Consider the following 21,239-nt stretch of genomic DNA (forward strand, 5'->3'; position numbering starts at 1 on the left):
CCTCACTGTTACTGGAAAAGAGGTTTAATATTTGAGTGTTAAGCTGTTGAAGTCAGGAAAAGAAAAAAGAAGCACAAATATGCTGCTGAGGATGCCAAAATGCTGTATCACTCCTCCAACTCTGCACAGGGAATTAAAAACATTTAGACCCCGTTTTTTATTTTAAGTTAATACCCCAAGTTAGCATTGCAAAGTGAGCGCAACTCACATCAATTTCAGTGGCTGACTAATTTGTTATGACACTCATTTTAATGTACGCCAGTGCCTCTCTTGTTCACGTCGTGGAGAAAGGAAGTGAGTGAGGCCTATAGTGTTGGCTACTCGTCGTGCTCCAAACCCGTGGCGGTGGGGGGATATCTTCTGCAACAGATGCCAGAAAGAGGCAGATGCTTTTCATCTTCAATGAGACAAATTCCTCAAGCGAAGGCTTATTCTCTATATTTTGTTTTCAGCTACTTATTTACTACAGAAAAGCACGGTCCCTCCCAGCTGTACAGAAATACTTTGGGACAACTCTTTGCAACTATGCGAGTTTGTGTTGCGGCGTGGAAAAGGACAGGGCGTCAACCTGGAAATGGAACATGGTGTGATCCAAAATCCAAGCAAAATGGCTCAGCAAACAAGAAGATATTGTTGCTATTGTGTGCAAGCATTTGTGAGAAGCAATGGCAAAACAGTGTGAAGATGTAGGTGTGGATAAATGCCCTTGGGAGAATAAATGAATCCTTCTGTAATGATTTCCCTCCAAAGTCTGGTAAGACTGAGTGAATGAGACAAACAAGTGAGCAAGTGGATAATTATTGCTAAAATGCTCAGCCAGATTTTTTCAATAGTAACTGAGAAACTGCAAAATGTTTAAACATCTACAGGGGTTATACACAGTGCACAAAATAAGTTTGTGATTTGTAATCCCATAATCAAAATACTCTTAAAATAAATCAAATTACTGTAAATCAGGCTGCAGCAACATATCCTGCTCACAAAAAGACATGATGCATGATATCGTCACAAACATTAAATGAGAGAAGATTCAAATTAGGAAAAGTTAGAATCCCCCCTTCTTTGACAAGGCTTTACAAATCCCAAATCATAATTTGTGTAAACTCAGTTTATTTTATACTTGTCTATATGTCACAAACTTTAAGTTTTTAATTCCAAAAATAAATAAATAAATCACTGAAGCTGCTTCCTTGCTATACCTGTATTAACAAAGGATTCTCTGCTCATTGTAAAATTATCCAGTTCAGATTTGATCACTAAGAATTTTACATAATTAAATGTAGCCCGATTAAGTTAAAATTTGTTGGGGACAATTGAACCAGAAACTTTAGTATCATTCAAGGTAAAAGATTAGCCAGTTGTGTTTTTTTTTAGTAATGTCTACAAATCATTTATATATCATTTATAGTCTCTTGAATAATTAACCATCATCCCGCTCACTGGATAAACCTAAACACAATAGTCTGTTCATGAGTCCAAACAGTACAAGATGAGATTTGAGAAACGTTTTGCTTTGTTTTGTTGAACTGCATTCAAAAAATCTGAAGTGGGCGTAAAATATTCAAATCCAAGTTTGATAAAATGCAGTCTAAGCTTATCTAAAAGAACTGTTAACCCTGTTTAGCCCTGATGGGAATTTCTGAAGCAGATGCTATCTAGCATCATTAGCGGCTAGCGGTTTTTGTCATGGTACTAGTAAGTCATCTGTATTCGTCTTTTGACAGCATTTCTTTTTTTCTAACTACCTTAAGTTGTTTTTAAAAACTCATGGTTTTAACAATAATGTTACAGAAAGCTGTTGATGACCAATGAAAAGTTTTACTTTGTTAATTTTAAGGATTGTTATCCAAGTAAACAAAAAAGTTACCTCTTACAATGGAAAGTCCAGATAAGCTGCAAAAACAAAATGGCATTATTCTGTTCTTGCACCATTTTCTGGGCAGAACGTGTTTTTTGTTTTGTGTGGTGTCTAAAAAATATTAAGATTGTATGCTGCAGTAGGGGACTTCCCAGGAGATCTATGCTAGCTCTTTTAAAGCGGGGGGGGTGCGTGCGCGCACTACTCTGATGTTGTTTTGTTACTCATTCTGCTGCAAGTTGGCTCAATGTTGACGCGCAAGACGTAACCGGTAAAATCCGGTTTAGGATTTTCATTGGCCCGGTACCAATTGGTCCGCGGCCCGGTCCGGTGGTTGTGGACCACTGTTTTAAAGTATGAAATTTCCTGGCCAGAATGAACTTGGTTTTTGTAGCCTTGGGTTAAAGAACAAATTTCTCTGTTCCTGTGGAGCCAAAGGAGTCAAACATTGATGCAGGGTTACACAACCAGTACTAACAAAATGACCCATTTAATATATCAACTGACTGTACCATTGATCGGTATTTGTAGACTCCTTGCATTTAGGCTCTCTGCAAAACCAACCTGCACCTAACTTTCGTCACAGGAAATATTTTGGAAGATTTCCCAGTTCATAGCAGCTGTTAAGAGGGTAAAAAAAATCCTAATCATAAAGTGGAAAGGAACTGTCTGTACACTTATGAGACAATTAAGCCTCATATCTTGAAAGCGATTGAGGACAAAAAAAACCTTTGCAGCAATTAAAGCAATAAAAGTTTCAGCAGCTCCCATCACTCTAAAATAAAAGAAGACTGTAACAGCCAACAGATATCCCAGATATGGCTGCCCAGTCAGATTGAGTAATGAAGAACAAGGCACATTGATCGGACAGATAAGTAACCAGTCAATGGTCACAATGAGTGAAAATGAAAAAGATGGAAAGAAGAATAGAACGAAATCTTTTTAAAAGGATTTTAAATTCCTGTGATGCACATAAGGTTTATGTTTCTTAAGATGACTTGGAAGTTTCATGAAAACAGTTTAGTTTTAATGAAAAAGTAAGAATTTTGGAGCAATATGGGAAGAAGCAATTAGGTCATGTAACGCATCAATTTTTCACCTATAGTTATACTACATGAATGTGATACCAGTCCATACTACCATTAATACAATGCAGCAGTCTGCAATCATATTAAACGGGCTTAAAGACATAAGGGTTTCCACAGAAAGGGTTCTTTGGGAAATATTAAATAAAGCACAGCCAAAAAAACTAATTATTAACTAAAACAAGGGCATGCTTCAGATAATTGCAGCTTAGGGGGGTGACGTGTTTATTCAAGTCTGAAACTTGGTAGGCTGTGAGAGTTCCTGTGCCAGAACAACCTTTTCCAGACTTTTTTTTTGCAACTCACTCAACAAATTCAAGATGTGGGCGGTGATTCAGAGGCTGAACACAATTTATCGTGCAGCACCGGGTCCCCAATTTGTCAATATGTCAAGATTGCGTGGCCTATTAGGGAGAGATGATTCTGTTGTGGTAACATTATGTCTAAACACACAGAGAAGACGAGGTTGCTGAATTGAGCCTGTCTGAACCTTCAATCACTTGCCGGGGCATCGGCTCTTAATTCTTAACAAAGATGCTTCGGATTCTTAAGTGTTTGGGGACTTCTTGAGAATATAGAGCGTGACAAACAGAGTATACGGTATATAAAGTGTGCAATAGGTGGAGGACTAAGGGATTTAGAGAGGTAATTAACAAGGCAACAATTGGAACATCTAAACCGGGAAACTGTGGAGGACAATAGGGCATTTGAGTCAGCTCACTTGGGAGGTTTAGCACACACCTGAAGCACACCTATCCTGTTTGCCTCCCACATCAGGGAGGCAAACAACTTATTACCCCCCTGTAAATGTGTGTGGCAAGGGAGTGGCCACCCGTATGGAAATGGCCGTCGACAGACAAGCAATGCAAGACGCAGCTGCGCAGAGGGAGACAGAGGGACAGAGAGGCGGCGGCTGAGTAAACACCACCATTACGCTAACTACAGGTAGCGTTTCTGCTCTCTGTCGTTTCCCCCACCCTCCCACTCATGTTCCCTCCATTTCTGCGTCTCTTATTTAATGGGTAATACCGGGCGCGAGGAGGTGGGACAGCTGAGATATATGGGCCAACGGCGTGGAGAGCTAATCACGGCCGTCTCTGGGGGTGATAAACCCAGACCAGAGAGGTTTGAATTTGTGAAGCCTGCAACAGCTCCATAAACACGGTTACAAGCTGAATTTCAACAGCAGTGTTTTTGGCTCTTGATTAGTTTTCCATGCCTCAGAAGTCTCACCCTCACCTTCTTTTTTTTTTTCCTCAGCGGTGATCACCGACCGCAAGATCCCAGGAGTATTACTGCAAGCCAGCACTGTAAAATGAAAGTGTAAAATAACCAAATGGAGTTCTCTCCTCCAAATTAGAAAACCTTGCTATGTCCAAAGACTTGACAATGCGTGTCTTTTTTAGATCTTTTTAAGGGGCCCAACAAGACCCTGCATTGAATTTCACCCAACAAAGGGTAATGTCCTGTGACCTTTTGAGTTTTACAGCTCCTCTGTTTACAAGCTGATTCCACAAAGTTAATTGTTAACACTTTACTGCCGACCGGGACACTGAGACTGACAGGCACCTCTAACAGATGTGCACATTTTCTTGAGTTGAGCAATAGAAAGTAGGCGGCACTGGTTATGCTGAACTCCAGTAATAATTAAACATGAGTGAAGTTTCTGTCTGTGTGGATGGCCTTAAGGAATGCCGTGATGTCACACAGTGTCTTAATTACCAGACAGGTCAAATATATGCAATGGATTGCACAGACAATAGTGCCATGCAAAAGTAAGGCTCCTCAAACATTTTTTTTTCACATATTATGGTATTGAGATTTTATCTGAGTAGTGCATAATTTCGAAGCGGAAGGAAAATGAATTTGATCAAAAATCCCAAATTTGTATTTTGCCCCCTTTACTCTGATTGCTCAATGTAAAAAAAAAATTAATAAAATAAAAATGATGATTAATAGATTAATCTGATAAAATATTTGACAAATTTTCCATTTAACCACTTGATCTTATTTTACACAATATTATAAATACATAAAAAAATGCAAACAAGTAATTCAGTTCCTTTTTTAAATAAGGAAATGCACATTTTCTTGCCTAAAGTGTCTTTAAATAGCATTCCTTTAGTGAATGCTTGACCATTTCTAACAAAGGATACATTTGCAGCTAAAACATACTTCTAACATCAAAAGTTAAGAGAAAAGTGTTTTCCTCCAGGATTGTTTTGTATTTAGTTCCATCCTGTTAACTATAACCGACTTTCCAGTCTCCTTAAGAAAATTATCCCCACAGCATAATGGAGCCACCACCATGTTTCACTGTTGCTAGGTAGTCATTAGCATACAGATTCAGATTCTGATGTAGAAACAAAATGTTTGACAACCTTGTATCCCTTGCCCTTCACTTCACAAATATGCCTTGCTTTGACCTGGTCTGTCGCATAAAACTCCAGTAATATTCACTCAGGTTTATTGTTGTCACTCAACAAAACATATAAAAAATAAAACAAATGGTCTTGAATGCAAAACATATAGGATGTAATCTCTAATGGCCCTCTGCCTACTTCCCACAGAACATGCTGGAAAGACAACTGTGTATTGAGTTCATTATACAGTGTCAATCGACATTTAGTATGGCTGAATGATCATTTAACAAAATTTAAGCATCACCATAAATTTCCACAAGTCTGTTAGGAGGGGAGGGGTCCTTAATACGAGGCCAGCAATCTTCTCAGCATCAAATCATTCTAGAATGAAGGGCGATATGTTTTACACCAATATGTATTACAAGGACTCGAAGAGACACACCAGAGTGCCACTTCCATTTGAATTTATCGAGGAGTGATTATTGACGATGTTGCATGGCAGAGCGAGGTAAAACATGGCTTGTAGTGCAAAGTGCTGTGAAAAAGGGGGCTTGCAAATAAATCAAAAAGCAGGCCCAATGTAAAACAGACATCCATCAAACGAGAGAAACGCTGTGTATACCTGAACCAATAAAGAGTCGGAAGCAGTTATCTTTATTTTATTTTTTTCCCCCCAGTGTTTACTGAGTATAGAAAAGTAGAGTTGGGTGTCCAGTGGACTATTTAAAATTTTAGATTTTCAAGCCAAATTTATACAAATCATATTCACCAAAAAGGGAATTTTCCATGTTCAAAGCACAATTAACTTTGGTATGTGGAAATTTCCCTCTACGTATTTAAATCTATTCAAACTTTCAAAACAAACCAGGTCTAAAAATCTATTTTAAGCATCTCTTGTCAACTGACAGAATTACATGGCATCGAGTCTGACCTTGCACTAAATTCTGAATCAGTTGCTTCACTTTAGTCTTAGAATTTGTGGTATAAAATTGCATAGTTCAAGTAATAAACATTTAAAATGTATTTTCCCAATGACTTAAGACTATTATTCCCCCAAAATTGGCTGATTCTACTAATTCTCCAAAAATTTGATCTGATCTCATCACAATTTCAGATTTTATTATGTAGTCATTATGCTCCTAATTAGTTTTCTACTGCTTTTTATGTCTGTTGTCCATATGACATTAAACAATCTCCCACATGTTGAGGCCTAAACAATGGAAACAAAATTACACAATTATTACTCAATTTTAAAGCATAAATAGAATTTGACTGTGAAGATATTTCTGCAGAAATAAGGTTTCAGAGATGGAATCAGCGATATCATTACTGTGAGGAAATAGATATATAGCCAGCTGGTTGGATGGATAGAAACTTTTAGAGAATGGGACTGGGACTAAAGTCTGAAAATCTATTAAGTCAACAGCCTTCCTGCAGCATAAAGATTTAAAGAAGTTTCATTATTTCTTTGTGTCAAAATTTTACCACGGAAAATGAATAAATAAGCTTGTTTCTGAGTTATAGTTAAACATTAATTTAGCCCAATAAACTTAGATCTATTCTCAACAACAGATGCCTGGAAACATCAAAAAAGAAATTCAAGCTGCCAAGCAAGAGAGATGAGCTGAGACGTCACCACTTGACGGTTTGTTTGTGGACAGATGGTGCCGTAAAATGACTAGGCAGACAGCACAGAAGGCACGGACAACCCCGCGCCCCCCATTCTCACCACGCAGAGGACTTGGTCTCCTCTGCCCCCCCACCACCTCTGAGGCAGAAAGCCTTGCCTCCACCAGTAAAAGACAAACAGAGTGAAGGCATGTGAGCAAAAAGACTGGCAAACACACAGCTTCGTAGATCAATAGCTCGCCAAACGGAGGCAGTTGTTCCGGCTGAGCTCAGTCCATGGATATTTCATGGATGGATTTTAGGAACCAGAGAGAGAAATACAAACGAGAGCGGGGATATTTAAAGAATGATCTCTGGGTTTGAGTTCGGGCTGCATTGCATTCATTCACAACAACTGGCTCTGAGGTGGTAATTCTGCACTGAAGTTTGTAAGAGAAGGGTTCTTAAGGGCCCCATGCCTTTCAGCCAGTGCCCCCACTGTTCTAAATCAATTACCTCCAGTCAGTCAATGCTTAGAGTGAGGGGGGGTATTGTAAATCAGCTTGGTGTCAGGCCAGATTAGTAACTGTAAAGAGCGAGGAGTGTTGTGGACCCCTCAGAGGAAGACACGAGAAAGAAGCTACGGCCTCCATGTTCTGCTGTAGGGAAGCAATTCTGCTCATTGTTTGCAACAATCGTCACAAAGTTAGAATTTTATAGAGATGTAATCTCAAACTAGATGATTCAATCCTATAAATTACCAGAGCTTTATAACTTCTAATTAAAGAATGTGTAAGATTGGCATTATCACTTCACTTTTTCCTACAAGGTGGATAGTGTTGAGAATAAATAATTCTGTGTTTTGCTCTATCTCTTTTAGCTATTCGCATGCTCGTATATACAGACATGCACTCACAGAGAGAGCACATGTGTGCAAAGCTAAGGCCTTCTTTACGGAATAGCCTAGATAGGGGCGAACAAAGGGAGTTACAAACTGTTGTTTGATGCCATTTTACTCTGCTAGCCCATAAGGATAGCATGAACAATGGACCAGGTGTATTTTAGTATTAGTAAATGGAATTCATGTATTCAACTCACTGACTATTCCTCTCATACATCAAGAACCTAGTTGGAGAAAGGATAATTTTCTGTACAATAGTTTGCCTTGATTTACAGATGTTTAACTCAAATATTCTAACAGTTAAATGTTTATGCTCTTACACTAGAAATGTACGATACATCAGACTCACAAGACAAATCCCTATATGGTTGTGGGTTCGCAAGAACAAGACAAAATAGACTGAAGTTATCAAAAATTACAAACTGCTTCAAGAAGAATCCAATTTAAGCTTAAATCAGTCTATAAAATTAAAGATTTTGAACTAGAGATGATCAAATATGGGCCAGTCTCATTAAACAAACACAAACACTGACAGCAAGCAATAGATACTAACTTTAGCATCATTAGCCCCTAATCATTAGCCAGCCACAAGGTCTCATTGAGCAATAAAATTGTTCTCTATTTTTAAGCTTTATAAACATCAAGATGTGTTTTAAGTAATTTGTGTGCAGTTATGACATTTATTCAGATAATAAGAATCTGAATAAATAGTGAAACTTACTCGCATTACTCTTAAAAACAGACATGCTCATCTATGACGGTCTGTGGTTGTCGGACTGCAATCCAACAAGCAGTTTCTTATCTCACTGCATCTGTTAAATGCAAATTTGCTCCTGAGAAATCCGCTTTGTCAGCCACAATATTCTCTCAGGTAATAAAAAAACACATACACAGACGCGAGGAGAGTTAGCTGTGGACTATGTTCAGTTTATGACACAGGGTATACAATACGTCTCACGCCATATTGAATGCTTGTCTTTAGTCGGTGCCGGAGCTCAGAAGAAGCAGTATGTTGACACAACGAGTTATTTCACTTTGCAACAGGGCATGTAAAATGTACATGGAAAAGAAGTCCATTGTGGTCTGAGCTACAGAGGAACAAGCTTAATATTGACTGAAGGAAGAGTTAGACAAACTCAGGGAGGGCTGGGAAAAGCCCCTCCTGTAAAACCTGGCATTTGAGGTGGGAAACAGAAACATCATACCTTATGGTGTGTGGCGCAATGCATAAGGCTCTGTTTAAAAAGGATGACCTCCTCAAGAGAAACGGCCTTGTGGAAATTTAAAACAGCACATGCCACAGAGAGATCCATCTTTTTCCCCAAAAGGTCTATTATTTGCACAAAGAAAACCAAGACTGCTTGTCCTTGTGGAAACAGTTAAAACCTAACATATTCAGCATGCATTAGCTGTTATTGCAAAGAGGATCCCAGAGGTCCTAATCCAACTCCTGTCCATGTCTGTGGCTTCTATTCCAGACGGATGCCCTCTCAGTCCCTGTCTAACTAGTGAAAAGAGGCAGATCCTAATAAGCTATTCTGTCTTTCTGTCAGTCTGTGTTTCCCTCCATCCTCTGGCTTCTTCCCTTCTCTCTTTTCCTCCCTGACCAAGCCTCCTCCTCTGTCTTTTACCCTGTCTAAGCCATGAGCCAGCCTGTTGGAGCAGATGGAAGCATATATCCCCTCTGCTCTCCAGAGGACTATGGATTTAAAATGTAAAAGAGATGAGTTTGAATTTGGCAAAGGCCAGAGGATGAAAAAAGCAAGAAAAGTAGGAACTTTGAGCTTAGGCCATGTTCATAAAACTAGATCAATCTCACTGTAACAGGGCAATAAATTATAAAGATCCCAGCTTTAAACTAACCCGGTGAGTGTCTCTATGGTGTTAAATCAGGCCTTTTATTGTGCCCTAAATATCAAGATTTGATAAACAATGTAGGTGGATAAGTCAGAAAGCATCATAATATGACGTTTTACTTTTTCTATCATGAAGTTTTAAGCTGAAGATTTAGGCCTTGTGCCTATAATAGGCTAATTAAGGAGTTCAATCCTAATGCCAAAATACCCACGTGATGAGATGGAAACAAACACATTTGAAGCCAGGTAGAAAAAAAATCCATAAAGTCATTGGACGCTTTAAGTCAGGTTCAAATTTTACCCTATACATCATGTGACAAAGTGGTTCAGTTTGTGTTCACCACTTGTCCCTTATTCTTATTTCTGATACATTTACTTTCTGTAGCTGGTCATAATGCTTAAATTTAAACATTAGTTTGCAACTTTGCTTCACTTACTATCCCGGGTTTGTTTGTGTTAGCATTATGTTGCAGTTTCCATCTATTTATATGTTTAGTTTAAAGCTACTACTTCTGAACTATTGGTTGAACTTGTTTATTTTGTTTCAAAGTATATTCATGGTATTTGTGTTTCTTTTTACTTACCATTGTTTGTTCCTTGTAGATCTGCAGCAGGTCAGAAGTATGGGAGGGGCCGGCCCAGTATTTCCTGCTTAAATGGCTGGATGATGTCACTGATTACGTTGCTGGGTTCTACCAATTACAGGGTTTTCTTTGTAGTATTGCTTTGTTTGTTTTTCTTCAAAGTAACTTTTTAGTTATCTTGTATTACAGGGTTTATTTTGCAGACTCTTTCATTATGTTGATGAATTTGTAAATTAGATTAATAATATTATTCTTGTTTCAGTTTAGACTTTGTTTTTGTTTTTTTACCTGTTTAATTGTGGCTTGGTCCACTCATGTGCAGGTGTGTTGCCTATTGGCTATAAAAACAGTGTTTTTGGGAAGCTCAAGGGGGAAGGATGGTTGTCAGAGTTAAGAAGCAAATAAAATTCATCGGAAGAGTCTGGAACTGGTGCTGTTTGTTTTTGTTCACCTTGTGGATCCTTGACCACACTATCTTATACATCAGCTCTGTCTCCTTAAACTGAAGCTCCTAAAAGTCAGCTACTAGAAGTTTCAATTATTAGGGCTGTAGCAACAAATTCAGAACAAACAAGATTTAGTTTTTGTGTAACAAATAAAATAAAGGCTTCATGAATGTAACAATGTTTTAAAGAATCTCTGTTCAGTCTGGAACATTCCAGTTCAGTTTTGTCCACTCCAAGGATTTTTGGTTTTAAAATACAACTAAATGAACTAAACTTACACTGTACTTTTCAAGCCATATCAACCACTCAAAGTGAACTATGAGTCACATTCCCCTGCTGCACTCCTAGAGCTTATGTATTCACTCAACTAATGGTCAGATAAGCAGAAAACTTGGGTTGAAGTGCCAGGTACATGGGCATATTCACAAATTTAAAGGGAGAATGGAATTAAACTGACAACTTTATGATGACTAACATTCCCACTTAGATTAAATCTGTTAAAATGCCTCAAAATACTGTGACCAAACTTTTAGTTCAACACAAAAAACTTTGAAGCAAATGGTAACTTAAGTAGTAGGTAACAGTCAACCTATTGCAGTATTCCCACAATAAGATAGCAATCTCTCTTTTTAGTATTGCTATTGATGATTAGTTCATCAGTTGCTCTATTCTTGCTATAACATAGTGCTTTGCTCAGACCCCATATGTATGACACAACTCTGTTAAAACCATGGAGTAAAACTTACTTTCATGTTGATAGGAAGTTCTTCAACAGATGTTAAATTTGATGTTATTGCAAATAAGGGTTAGGTATCCATAACATTCCAAGAGTGCTTACAAATCAGTCTTACATCAACTTGTCACCTCAACAGTATGTGAGTCTGCGACAGTGAATGGAAATATATTCTTACATTACTTACAAATCATCTGTCATCTACTTTTCTATTAGCTATATGAAATGCTGCCGCACAAGTGATTTAAAAGTATTTGGGACTTCTTCATTGCAAATGTTCCTGGATATTGTCAGCCATTAGTCAAATCCCTTTAATACAGCAGGTTAAGTCAAGCACAGTCAATGTCAAAAGTAGAGGTTCCAGCATAGATGTAAACAGGTGTCAAACCTAAAGCACTGGATGTGACTACATCATGCTTTTCTTGAGATCTTGCCCCTCAAGATATAGATATATCCCCAATAATAGCCTCATACCACATTGACAAACATACATAACCCACTGAATGCTTACTTGTGTTGAACTACCACAGGCAAGAGTAAATTGGATAAGTCCGGATGTCTCTTGAGCTTACGTTAGCAGAAATTGTGAAGTCAGACCCACGTTTTTCTCAACACCTCACCTTAGTCCACCTCTCAGGTAATGAGAAAGTATCTGGACAGTGCATCTGTCGTCTGAAGGAAGATTTTGCTTTGTCCTCAATCTCTGCATGGCAGCATGACAGACAGGAGGACTGCAGAACAACGGGCCGACGAGGTTGTGAGCGGTGCAATCGATTGCCAACTGACTGGCAAGGTCCATTATACTGACAGGCCGGAGCCACAACACACTGACCTGCACATCACCAACGTCCTCATTACTACCTATGAATCTCTCTCTGGGACCAATCTCTCTGGCCCTCTCCCCACTCTTGCTCTATCCTCTCTATGGTCTCTCTGGCCAAGGCATACAACCCGAAATTCACTCCATCAATCTGATAGACGAGCTTAAAAAGAGGCAAAAGCAGCACTATATTTAATGCACTAGCCTTGTAACAGAAACAGACTAAAGACAAGGACTGCTTTTCTAAAAGAAACGGCAGCAGAACTGTACATTTAATCGAATTATCGAAAAGAAACTTAATTTTTTTTTACAAAGGCCTCTACCTCTTTTAAAGTCGCCACCATGTTCAACAGCTCACCCACTTTCTTTCCTCCTTGTTATGCTTGTCCTCTGTATACCTATTTATATTTATCCAGATAAATCATATCTGCCCCCAGACTATCAATTGCCACCCACAAAGAGGCATTATTCAGTGCCTTCACTAACCAGACACATACACTTTCTTAGACACACATGTTCAAAAATATACCCAAAGAAAATCTGGGCTAATTTTGAGCTCTTGAGATTTGAATGACTCATCAAATACTTTGCTTGACAAATCACTTCATAAAAAAAATCTTGGCAAGAGCTCCTCCAGATATTCAGCGCAAACACGTCCAATCAAGCAAAGCCGGCATTTAGATCTGAGTGAGCCTTCTTAATTTTTTAATTTATTATTATAAAAGAGACACCAAGGATGTAATTTTTATTAAATTAATCATCACAATTCATGAAAAGACTGTTACAAAAATGTTACTTTAGATGTGGCAAAAGCCCATATTAATTAAGATAAAACTTTAAAATAAAAGCAGATTTGCAAAAACCTTGGGCAAGTTGAATATATTGATAGAATAGCACAAACATGGGAGCAATAGTGCCTCATCAAAGTTTCCAAACCTGTTAAAATATTTCACTTATTGTCCTCTTGCAACCTCAAGCTTCAATTAACTTTATTGTTTTTTTAAAGGAAAGACTACCACAACATAGTGTATAATTGTGACTCACTTCCCCACACTAACAACATAAAGAATACAAACCATTCCATTGTAGCTTTAGCTGCATGTCTATGGCTGTTGTCTTAATGGACAGTCAACCTCCACTGTGGTCAAGATTTTTGGAGCCTATAACAGATTCTCTACCAGAAGTGTCCAGTATGCAAGTTAACATTGAATATTGATGCCCATCTCTTACCTCACTCTCTGGTTGAAATACATTAGATACAGGAGGGCTCTATTTAATACATAAATAACTTCTGAAAGCCATTGTTTCAACTGGATTTATTTCAGGGTATTGTATTAAAACAGGGTGCATATATCTGCATGCAACACAGGTTTTAATTTGTAAACAAAAGTCAAAAGCCAAATTCAATCCTCTTCATTTAAAAATTACACACCATTTTGTATTGGATTGCATTTTGACATGTTACAGCCCCGGACCTCAATGTGTTTTATTTCAATTCTATATGATAGATGAGTTTTTCAACGCACTCAAAAAGAAAGGCTTGTTCAAACTCCTCCTGACATGTCGTCTTAGTTTCTGAGACCGATTAGACTGAACACCAGGCTGTTCCACACACAGGAAGACAAGTCGGTACAGGAGCCCGTCGCTCACCTCATCAGATCCACCCTGATGTGGAAAGTGTCTCTGTCAGGTCAACAATTGACAACCCATTGCAGTCATCCCACAGGCTGGTTAAATGCCGTCTTTCAAGGGTCTGTTAAACTTGGCTGAGCTAGTTTTTTACGGATTTTAAAACTTCAGGCTTAGCTCTTAGTCAATCACAGGAGGTGGACCGCCAACCAAGAGGCAGAAATTATGCAGATGGCCTAAGCTAATAACCTCCTAAAGCTCCCATGAGGACTGCAGCCTACTTTCTTGTCATGCTTGGTCTCTTTAGCAGTTTTCCATACAGCACACGGAATCAGCTTGCAAAGGAAGATCTGAGAAAGCAAATTCCTTTTAAGTGAGGCATCATGTCTAGTCATAGAAATCATTAGAATAACTTATTTGGGTCAGACAGCTAATAAATGTAAATTAACAATGAACTGGGATCTCCCTTTAATGCACGACACTCTGAGGCAGTAACAGCCTCAACATCAAACCATAAAACTGCTAACCCCATGAGACACTGAGCCAGGGGAATTAGGAATCTCCTTACCAATAAGTGCAAGAAAAAGCATGACACATAATTTAAGCAAATTTAAAGGCATTTCAATGGCATAAATAAACGCTGAATGTGACAACACAAAATGCTAAGTCTGTAAAAGAGACTGGTTAGCTGGCTTCCCAAACTGGTTCTCTTGTCTTATTTTAAGCCAGGGAAGCCAAGACTCCCATGTTTACTAATGCAGAAGCAACCCCTTTATCAGGGAAGAGATTTGTAGGGAAGAGGCAGGGGATTAGCTATTAAATTACCAGGCAGACAGCATCCCTGCTCTAGGGTTGTGAAGCAGTAATCTCCAAGGCTGGAGCGCCTTGGAAAGGGTGGAGGGGGGTCTCCAGATAAAGGTTTGGGATTGCTGCGGCAGAACTCAAAACAGTGCACAAGTTATGCACTAAAAAGCGAGTTTAAGGGTGACTTTCTCCAAAGGGTGGTTTACCTTTTATTGCAAATGCTTTAATAGGGCCTGACCACATTGTGTGGTTTCGCTTAACAGCCGAGCGCCAAGCAGTGCAAGACTTTAAAGGCTTTAAAAGAGGACTCCTGTAGCTAGGCAGAGCTAGTGGAATTAGATTCTGGTGGCCTTGTCCGTGGTTCTTGTTCTGTCACCTCTCCACCCTCCCTTCAACAAGCAGCGCTTCCCTTGGAGAAACACCCCCATCCTCTCACACCCCCACCCCTGGACACAGGAATGTTTCATCAACGCCACAGCCCCCAGCATCTTTACCAGGCCACAGTGGGCCAAGAGGCGCTGCACAGGCAGGCCATAAATAAGTCAGGCGTTATAATGAAACCAAATGAATCTCCATCCATCTTCACAAAACAAGTCGGGGAATTGAGAATTCTGCAGGAAGAAGAGACATTGCCCTATGTTTGAGGATAAAGCACACAGTCGAGAATACAAAAGCTACATGCTCAGATGCAAGCCTAGGAATGAGTGTGAAGGCTTATTATTCCATTAGAAGTGACATGTGTGGGCTGATAAAGGAAGGGACAGGAGGGCTGGTGAAGTAATGAAGTGGAATGTCAGGTTTAAGCATGGCATTTATTTTTTTTAAATTGGGAGTCTGAGCAAACAAGGGTGCTGGTGAAAGTGGTGGGATATATCAGATACTTGATTATACTTTTGAGTACAGATCTATGAATAAATCCAGCAAAGCTTCAGTTGTATTCGTTTCACTGCTGCTAAGCATTACAGTTACCCATCATGCGCCACAAAGCAAAGCTGCAAGCTTAAATTCTCAATGAAAGTAAGCCTGAATCAACCAAATTCACAGTGTTTAATCATTAAAGGGTAAATATCATCACACTCTGAAGCAATACACTACATAGTTACAAGGACAGTTTGATGGTTATAAGAACATTTTTGACAGGGACATGTTGAATACATGTGATGTTGCGTATTTGTAACACAGCCTGTTAAAACCTGTTTCTCTGTTCAAAACACTTTCACCCTATGATTTTTATACAAGTGGAACATTAAACTTAACCTAAATGCTTAAGGAAAAGTTTAGTAGGTAAGAAAATGTTTAATATTGCTTATTTATATTTTATGTTTCTTTTGTCAGAACAAAATGCTGATTGCATTAAATCAATAACCGATCACTAAATATTCCTCCTTCATTAGCTCTTTAGCTTTAGCTGCGACTTAATTTTTTCTGCATCAGACCCAAATAAAGGAGAGAATCTCTGAGTGCAGTTTAAGCTGAAGTCTGTTTGTGTATCATTATCTTAACTTTTCTCCCATCCACTTCATATGCAGCTTTAGCTTGATGTTACTCTGAGGGTTTGAAGGGGTTACTGAAACAATATTTTAACTATAACACAGCAGCACAGTGAACCCCCGGGTTAGGGATGACAGTTACTTGTGAATAGCTAAAATCCGCAAATACTTGAGATGCACTCTCAAGTATTTGCGAGAACTGCCTATTTTTCTGCAAATAATTTGGAATCATGTTCCACAGAAAAATGTGCGAATACTAAACTGCTAACAGGTGGGGGTCCACTGTAGTGCATTCAAGCTCTTGGAAGTAAACGGTGGACAGATTATATGGAGGAAAGTGTCACTTGCACTACAGTTGCATAATATAAGCTATTCTGCTGCCTGTGAACATCAAGATAAAAAAGCTGGTCAGAACTAGTGCAGTAATCCCTTTAATCTGAATACTAATAGTATCACACTAGTTATTGTTTCAAGCTACAGTTTTTGTCACAACTGGTTGTTCAACGCTGTATTACATTAATGGAAGCTTTCAACAACGCTTTGAAGTAACTTTATAGGATGCCAGTTTGCTAGATCTCCAAGATGCTGAACTCAGACATTTATTATTACTTTATAATAAAGTTTCTCTTTAAAAGATAATTAATATTATTTTATTAAAAGTTATTCAGAAAGGTACCCAGAAACAAAGAAAGAGATTTATCATTTCAGTTTTCACAGAATAGAATAATTTACAGCAACATCCTTTTTTCATAGTCAATATATTCCCAGTTGGCACCAAGGCACAGGTTATATATAAAGAAACACAAGTCCAGACTTATCACATATAAAGCATATCCAAAAAAATTCAGCTGCCCTTGGAAATAGAGGCATTTCAATCAACATGGAGGTATAATTGGATGATGTGGAATTTAAATGTGTTTTCTGCAAAGAGGGAAATGTCCTGACTGACAAAGTGCGTTTGTTTTCCCCCTTTGGGAAACTCAGAGTTACGGTTTAAATTAAATGTGCAAGGCCACGAGCAAAAAAAACCAAAAAAACACTGGCCACAAAGGATGCAACTGGAACAAAACACACGATATATAATGCAAAACACAAGGCATAGAAAAAAGACGTCAAGTCGCTTTAAAGAGACATTAAGCTAAAGCTCCTCTGCTCATAAGCAACAAAAATAACACCACTTTACCTAAAATAAACATGTTTTCTAACTTAGATCTGATCTTTCATCAAAACCCTAATGCAGTGTTTATCAAACTTATCCAGAAGTCAAAGGAGAGGTGCAGACCTAGTTCTTTCAAATGAGCTCAATGCTAGGGGCAGCTGAGAAAAGAAGTCTTGTCAAAACATCAATGACTGCAGTGGTAAAGATGGCCTTTTTTTTCTAAACCTTCCCGTCAGCACCTGTCGAAATGAATGAAAGGCCGGAAGAAAGAAAGAAGTGTCACAACTGAAACCAGAAAGTGACTATCAGCAACCACCGACACATCACACGCCGGTGGCCGCTGATTGACAACACACATTATGCTCGTGTATACGACAGTCTTGCAAAAGTAGAGCTGTGTAAACATGTTATTTGGTACCCAATGCCGGATTGACAATTAGGCGTTGTCATCATGAAACAACAACCCATGACCCTGTCAGCATCGAGGAACAATCTCTGACACATGCACGAAAAAAAAAAAAAAACCACCCACTGCTGACATTTTAAAGTTGACACCTCGAAATCTGCATCAAAGCTGAGCTTTAATAATTCAATAAAAGCAAGCAGGTTTTTACTTACAGCATGTGTCATGGATAACTGACAGAGTCGCCGCCACTGGCAATGATCTATGATCGTGAGCATCTTGCATGTTCAGACTCAAAAGTTAGTTACTGAGAAGATTCATTATGCGTCAGTGGCCCATTACACATCATCCAGCTCACTGAAGAAATCAAGTTCTTTGGAAAGATCTATATGCTCCGACCAATAAATACTTTTGAAAAGTAAGTGTAAGGCAGTTGACTGACTGACTGTTCCTTTTAGGATAAACTTTTCAGAGACAATGTTGTTGTATTTTATTGGGACTTTATGCAGCAGAAAAACACAAAGTAGGGTATGCTTGTGAGGTGGAAGAAAGAAATTATGCATTTTTAAAAAATGCTTTTGTACTCTGCCTTCTTTACATGCCTAAATAAAAAAAACAACATTTGCTATTAGTGAGTGAAGTCCTCTGTGAAGGCCATCTGTGAACAAACAGCATGATGAAGACCAACGAACACAGCAGACAAGTCAGAGACAAAACAAATCCCAAGGTTTTAACATCTCCAGTAGCTCATCTGAAAACGGGAAACAAATACATTCCAACTGCAAAAAATACCACCTAAACTGAGAACAGCATGGTGTTTAGGGAGTCAGGGTACAGGAATGCTTGTCTTCAGACAAGAGACTGAAGGATGAGAAGAAAACTAACATTGCACATCATAACTGTGAAACATGGAGGAGTTTTATCATGAAAACAATCCTAAATATACAGCCAGAGGTACAATGAAAGGATTTATATCAGTTCATTTGCTGAAATGGCATTGTGAAAGTTGATACCAAATTAAATGGCAAGGTTTATGACTAAAAATTTGTTTTCATTACTTACATTTTTTTGTGTTCGTCTATCACATAAAATGCCAGTACACTACAGAGGTTTATGGTTGTAACATGACTAAAAGTCAGGGTGTGTGAATGTGCTGCACATTTAGTCGTTTAATCCAAAGTGCTTCCTGAATTTCAATCCAAATCACATATTTGACTGGAACCTGACTACTGAAAAGTGGCCAAGGCCCTGTCTGGAACTGGAATGATGGTTCAGCGGACGGCATGGTTGAGCTGAAGGAAGACAAACTTCAGGTCACGACATGCAGACTCGGATTGGCTCCGTTTGCACAAATGGTCACAGCGGACAGCTTTTAGCCATGTTCGTTTTTGCTGCCCAGCAGCTGAACAGACATTTCAACCATCTTGAGTTTCAAACTAGGTTTTCAGGGGGTTTATGCCACTCTGTGTTAAAACAAACGAGGGGTGAGAAAGGGTTGCTCTGTTGAATCTTTAACTAAAAGAGAACAATAACCAAAAAACAGTCTCACAAGATCGAAGAAATAGGTTCTTATTGCAGAACAACCGACCTACAGGGAAGAATATGTCTCTTAAAGGCCAAACAAAACAGAAAACATGTCAGAATTGTGTTTTTGGAAAGCTTGAGGCAGCTTTTGTGGGAAAGGGCAAGACACAAAAAGGGTATTTTCTCACAGATATCCAGGGCTTGTGTTGAGCAACAGTATTCCTGTGCAACAATTGGCAAATTACTTGTGAACAAGTAAAGTTTTTCAAAAAGTGCCAACAATGATAGAAAATAAACCTGTAAATCACACAAACATTCATTACAGGATATAGTTAGTCGAGACAAAGTCATAATTTATGACTTCCAAAAGTTCTCCTCTACAATTATCTGGGATTTCAAAGCTTTTCAGTGTCTCCACCTCACTGGAATTTGTGTCGCTGAAATGTTACCCCCAAAGATTGCCCATGGAGGTAAAGGCAACTGGAAAAACAGGTTGTTTGACCTCAGAGTGCAGGGCGTAATGCGGTGGAAATGGCAGGGTGTCTCACCTTTAGCAGTGGTAGCTAGGGGACGGTCTATGGCCCTCCTATTCAAAGTCCTCTGAATACATAGGGGAGGGCTCGCACCAGACAGGGCAATTTGCCAGAGAACCAGCCAATAGAGCTAAGCCAAGACGAGGTTAAACTATTGTTTTGGCTTCACAAGCAAGAATGAGCAGGGACAAAAAGTAAAGGAGACAAAAGAGCGGTAAGAAAATACCTGACCACTCAAGTGGAACACATCAACTTATTTTGCTACTTTTATCATAAAAAAGGCAATCTGTGAACGGCATGTTAGGGATTTCTTGAGGATAAAGTTCAATCCACCACAAAGAGGTTAGCATGTTTCACAAAATGCACCTGTGCCTCATTTATCTCCAAGTGCAAAAACTTCATCTCAAAATGCTGAAAACTCCCAACTCACCCATGCATGTCCAGTACGTCCACTTATAAAAAAATCCTTTTCATTCCTCCTTATTCTGAGGAACTTATTCCAGCAAGAGAGCGAAGGAAAGTCGGAATCCAAATCCAGCAAAAGAAACTCCAGCAGTATCCACAAAAAGAAAAAGATTATCCCTGAGTGATGTCTTTAGAAAAACAAAGAAAGAGAGAGAAAGTAGTCCCCAGTTCCTCCTCAGTTATTCCGTTCACAGCGTTTTCATTAGACCGGAGGAACTCAGCTCCTTGGCTTCCCCGGCAATAGGTTTCCAGCTGTGGCTGCGAGGAGAGATCCTTCAGAGTCAAAGCTTGTTCACACACTGAGCTGGGCGTTCAGGGACTGCCCAGGACAAGCCAAACCCACCTGTGTGATGTCACCAGTGTCAGATTTCAGGCATTAGAAGGGAGGAGGCTGCAAGAGGGGCTTACCTTTTCTAAGGACTGACCAATGGGACGCAAACCTGAGCTACACCTGAATGTAGAGAAAAAAAAGTCTGGAAGAGCACATGTTCTTATGTGTATCTTAGAGACTCCATTATCTATTGTTCGCCTTAGAAACAGAGTTTAATGATGAACAGAGGTTAATCATAAACTCACTGTTGATCTTAAACGAAACTCTGCAATTTGTAATTCCAATCCATATTGTTTTGTTTTCGCTATTTTTTTTTTAAAATCACACTTGATAAAAAAAAACCAACTGACATAGATAATCGAAATAAATATGAAAAACATTTTCAAATGATGATTTCTTTTATTAAGGGAAAAACTATCCAGACCATCCTTGCTCTATTTTAAAAAGTAATTACCCCTAAATCTAATCAAGTGCATCAAGTGCAAGTGCGATAATGGACTGAGAGACTTAATTCACCTTGGAGGGGCTCCAGGTCTAAATAGCATTTAAGTCATAAGAGAGCATCTCAATCACATTTAAATTCAGACTTTGACTAGACCACTAGAAAACCTTTAATGTCCTGCTGCAAAACCCAAGTACGTCACAAA

General features: G+C 38.9%; 1 protein-coding gene across 18 annotated transcripts in view; it reads right to left on the bottom strand.

Moving 5' to 3' along the window:
• Positions 1-21,239, bottom strand: part of LOC114147024 (protein tyrosine phosphatase receptor type F) — a 240,532-nt gene that overhangs the window by 155,342 nt on the left and 63,951 nt on the right. For 15 of the 18 annotated variants that reach the window (XM_028021552.1, XM_028021548.1, XM_028021554.1 and 12 more), the window contains exon 1: positions 20,227-20,570. The exons of the other annotated variants lie outside the window; for them this stretch is intronic. The gene's annotated coding sequence lies outside the window, so the exon portion shown is untranslated. Of the gene's footprint in view, positions 1-20,226; positions 20,571-21,239 lie in introns of those variants that run through there. 18 annotated transcript variants of the gene reach the window in all.

This window comes from Xiphophorus couchianus, chromosome 6, assembly GCF_001444195.1.
Source record: "Xiphophorus couchianus chromosome 6, X_couchianus-1.0, whole genome shotgun sequence".
In the NCBI taxonomy this organism is placed as follows: domain Eukaryota; kingdom Metazoa; phylum Chordata; class Actinopteri; order Cyprinodontiformes; family Poeciliidae; genus Xiphophorus; species Xiphophorus couchianus.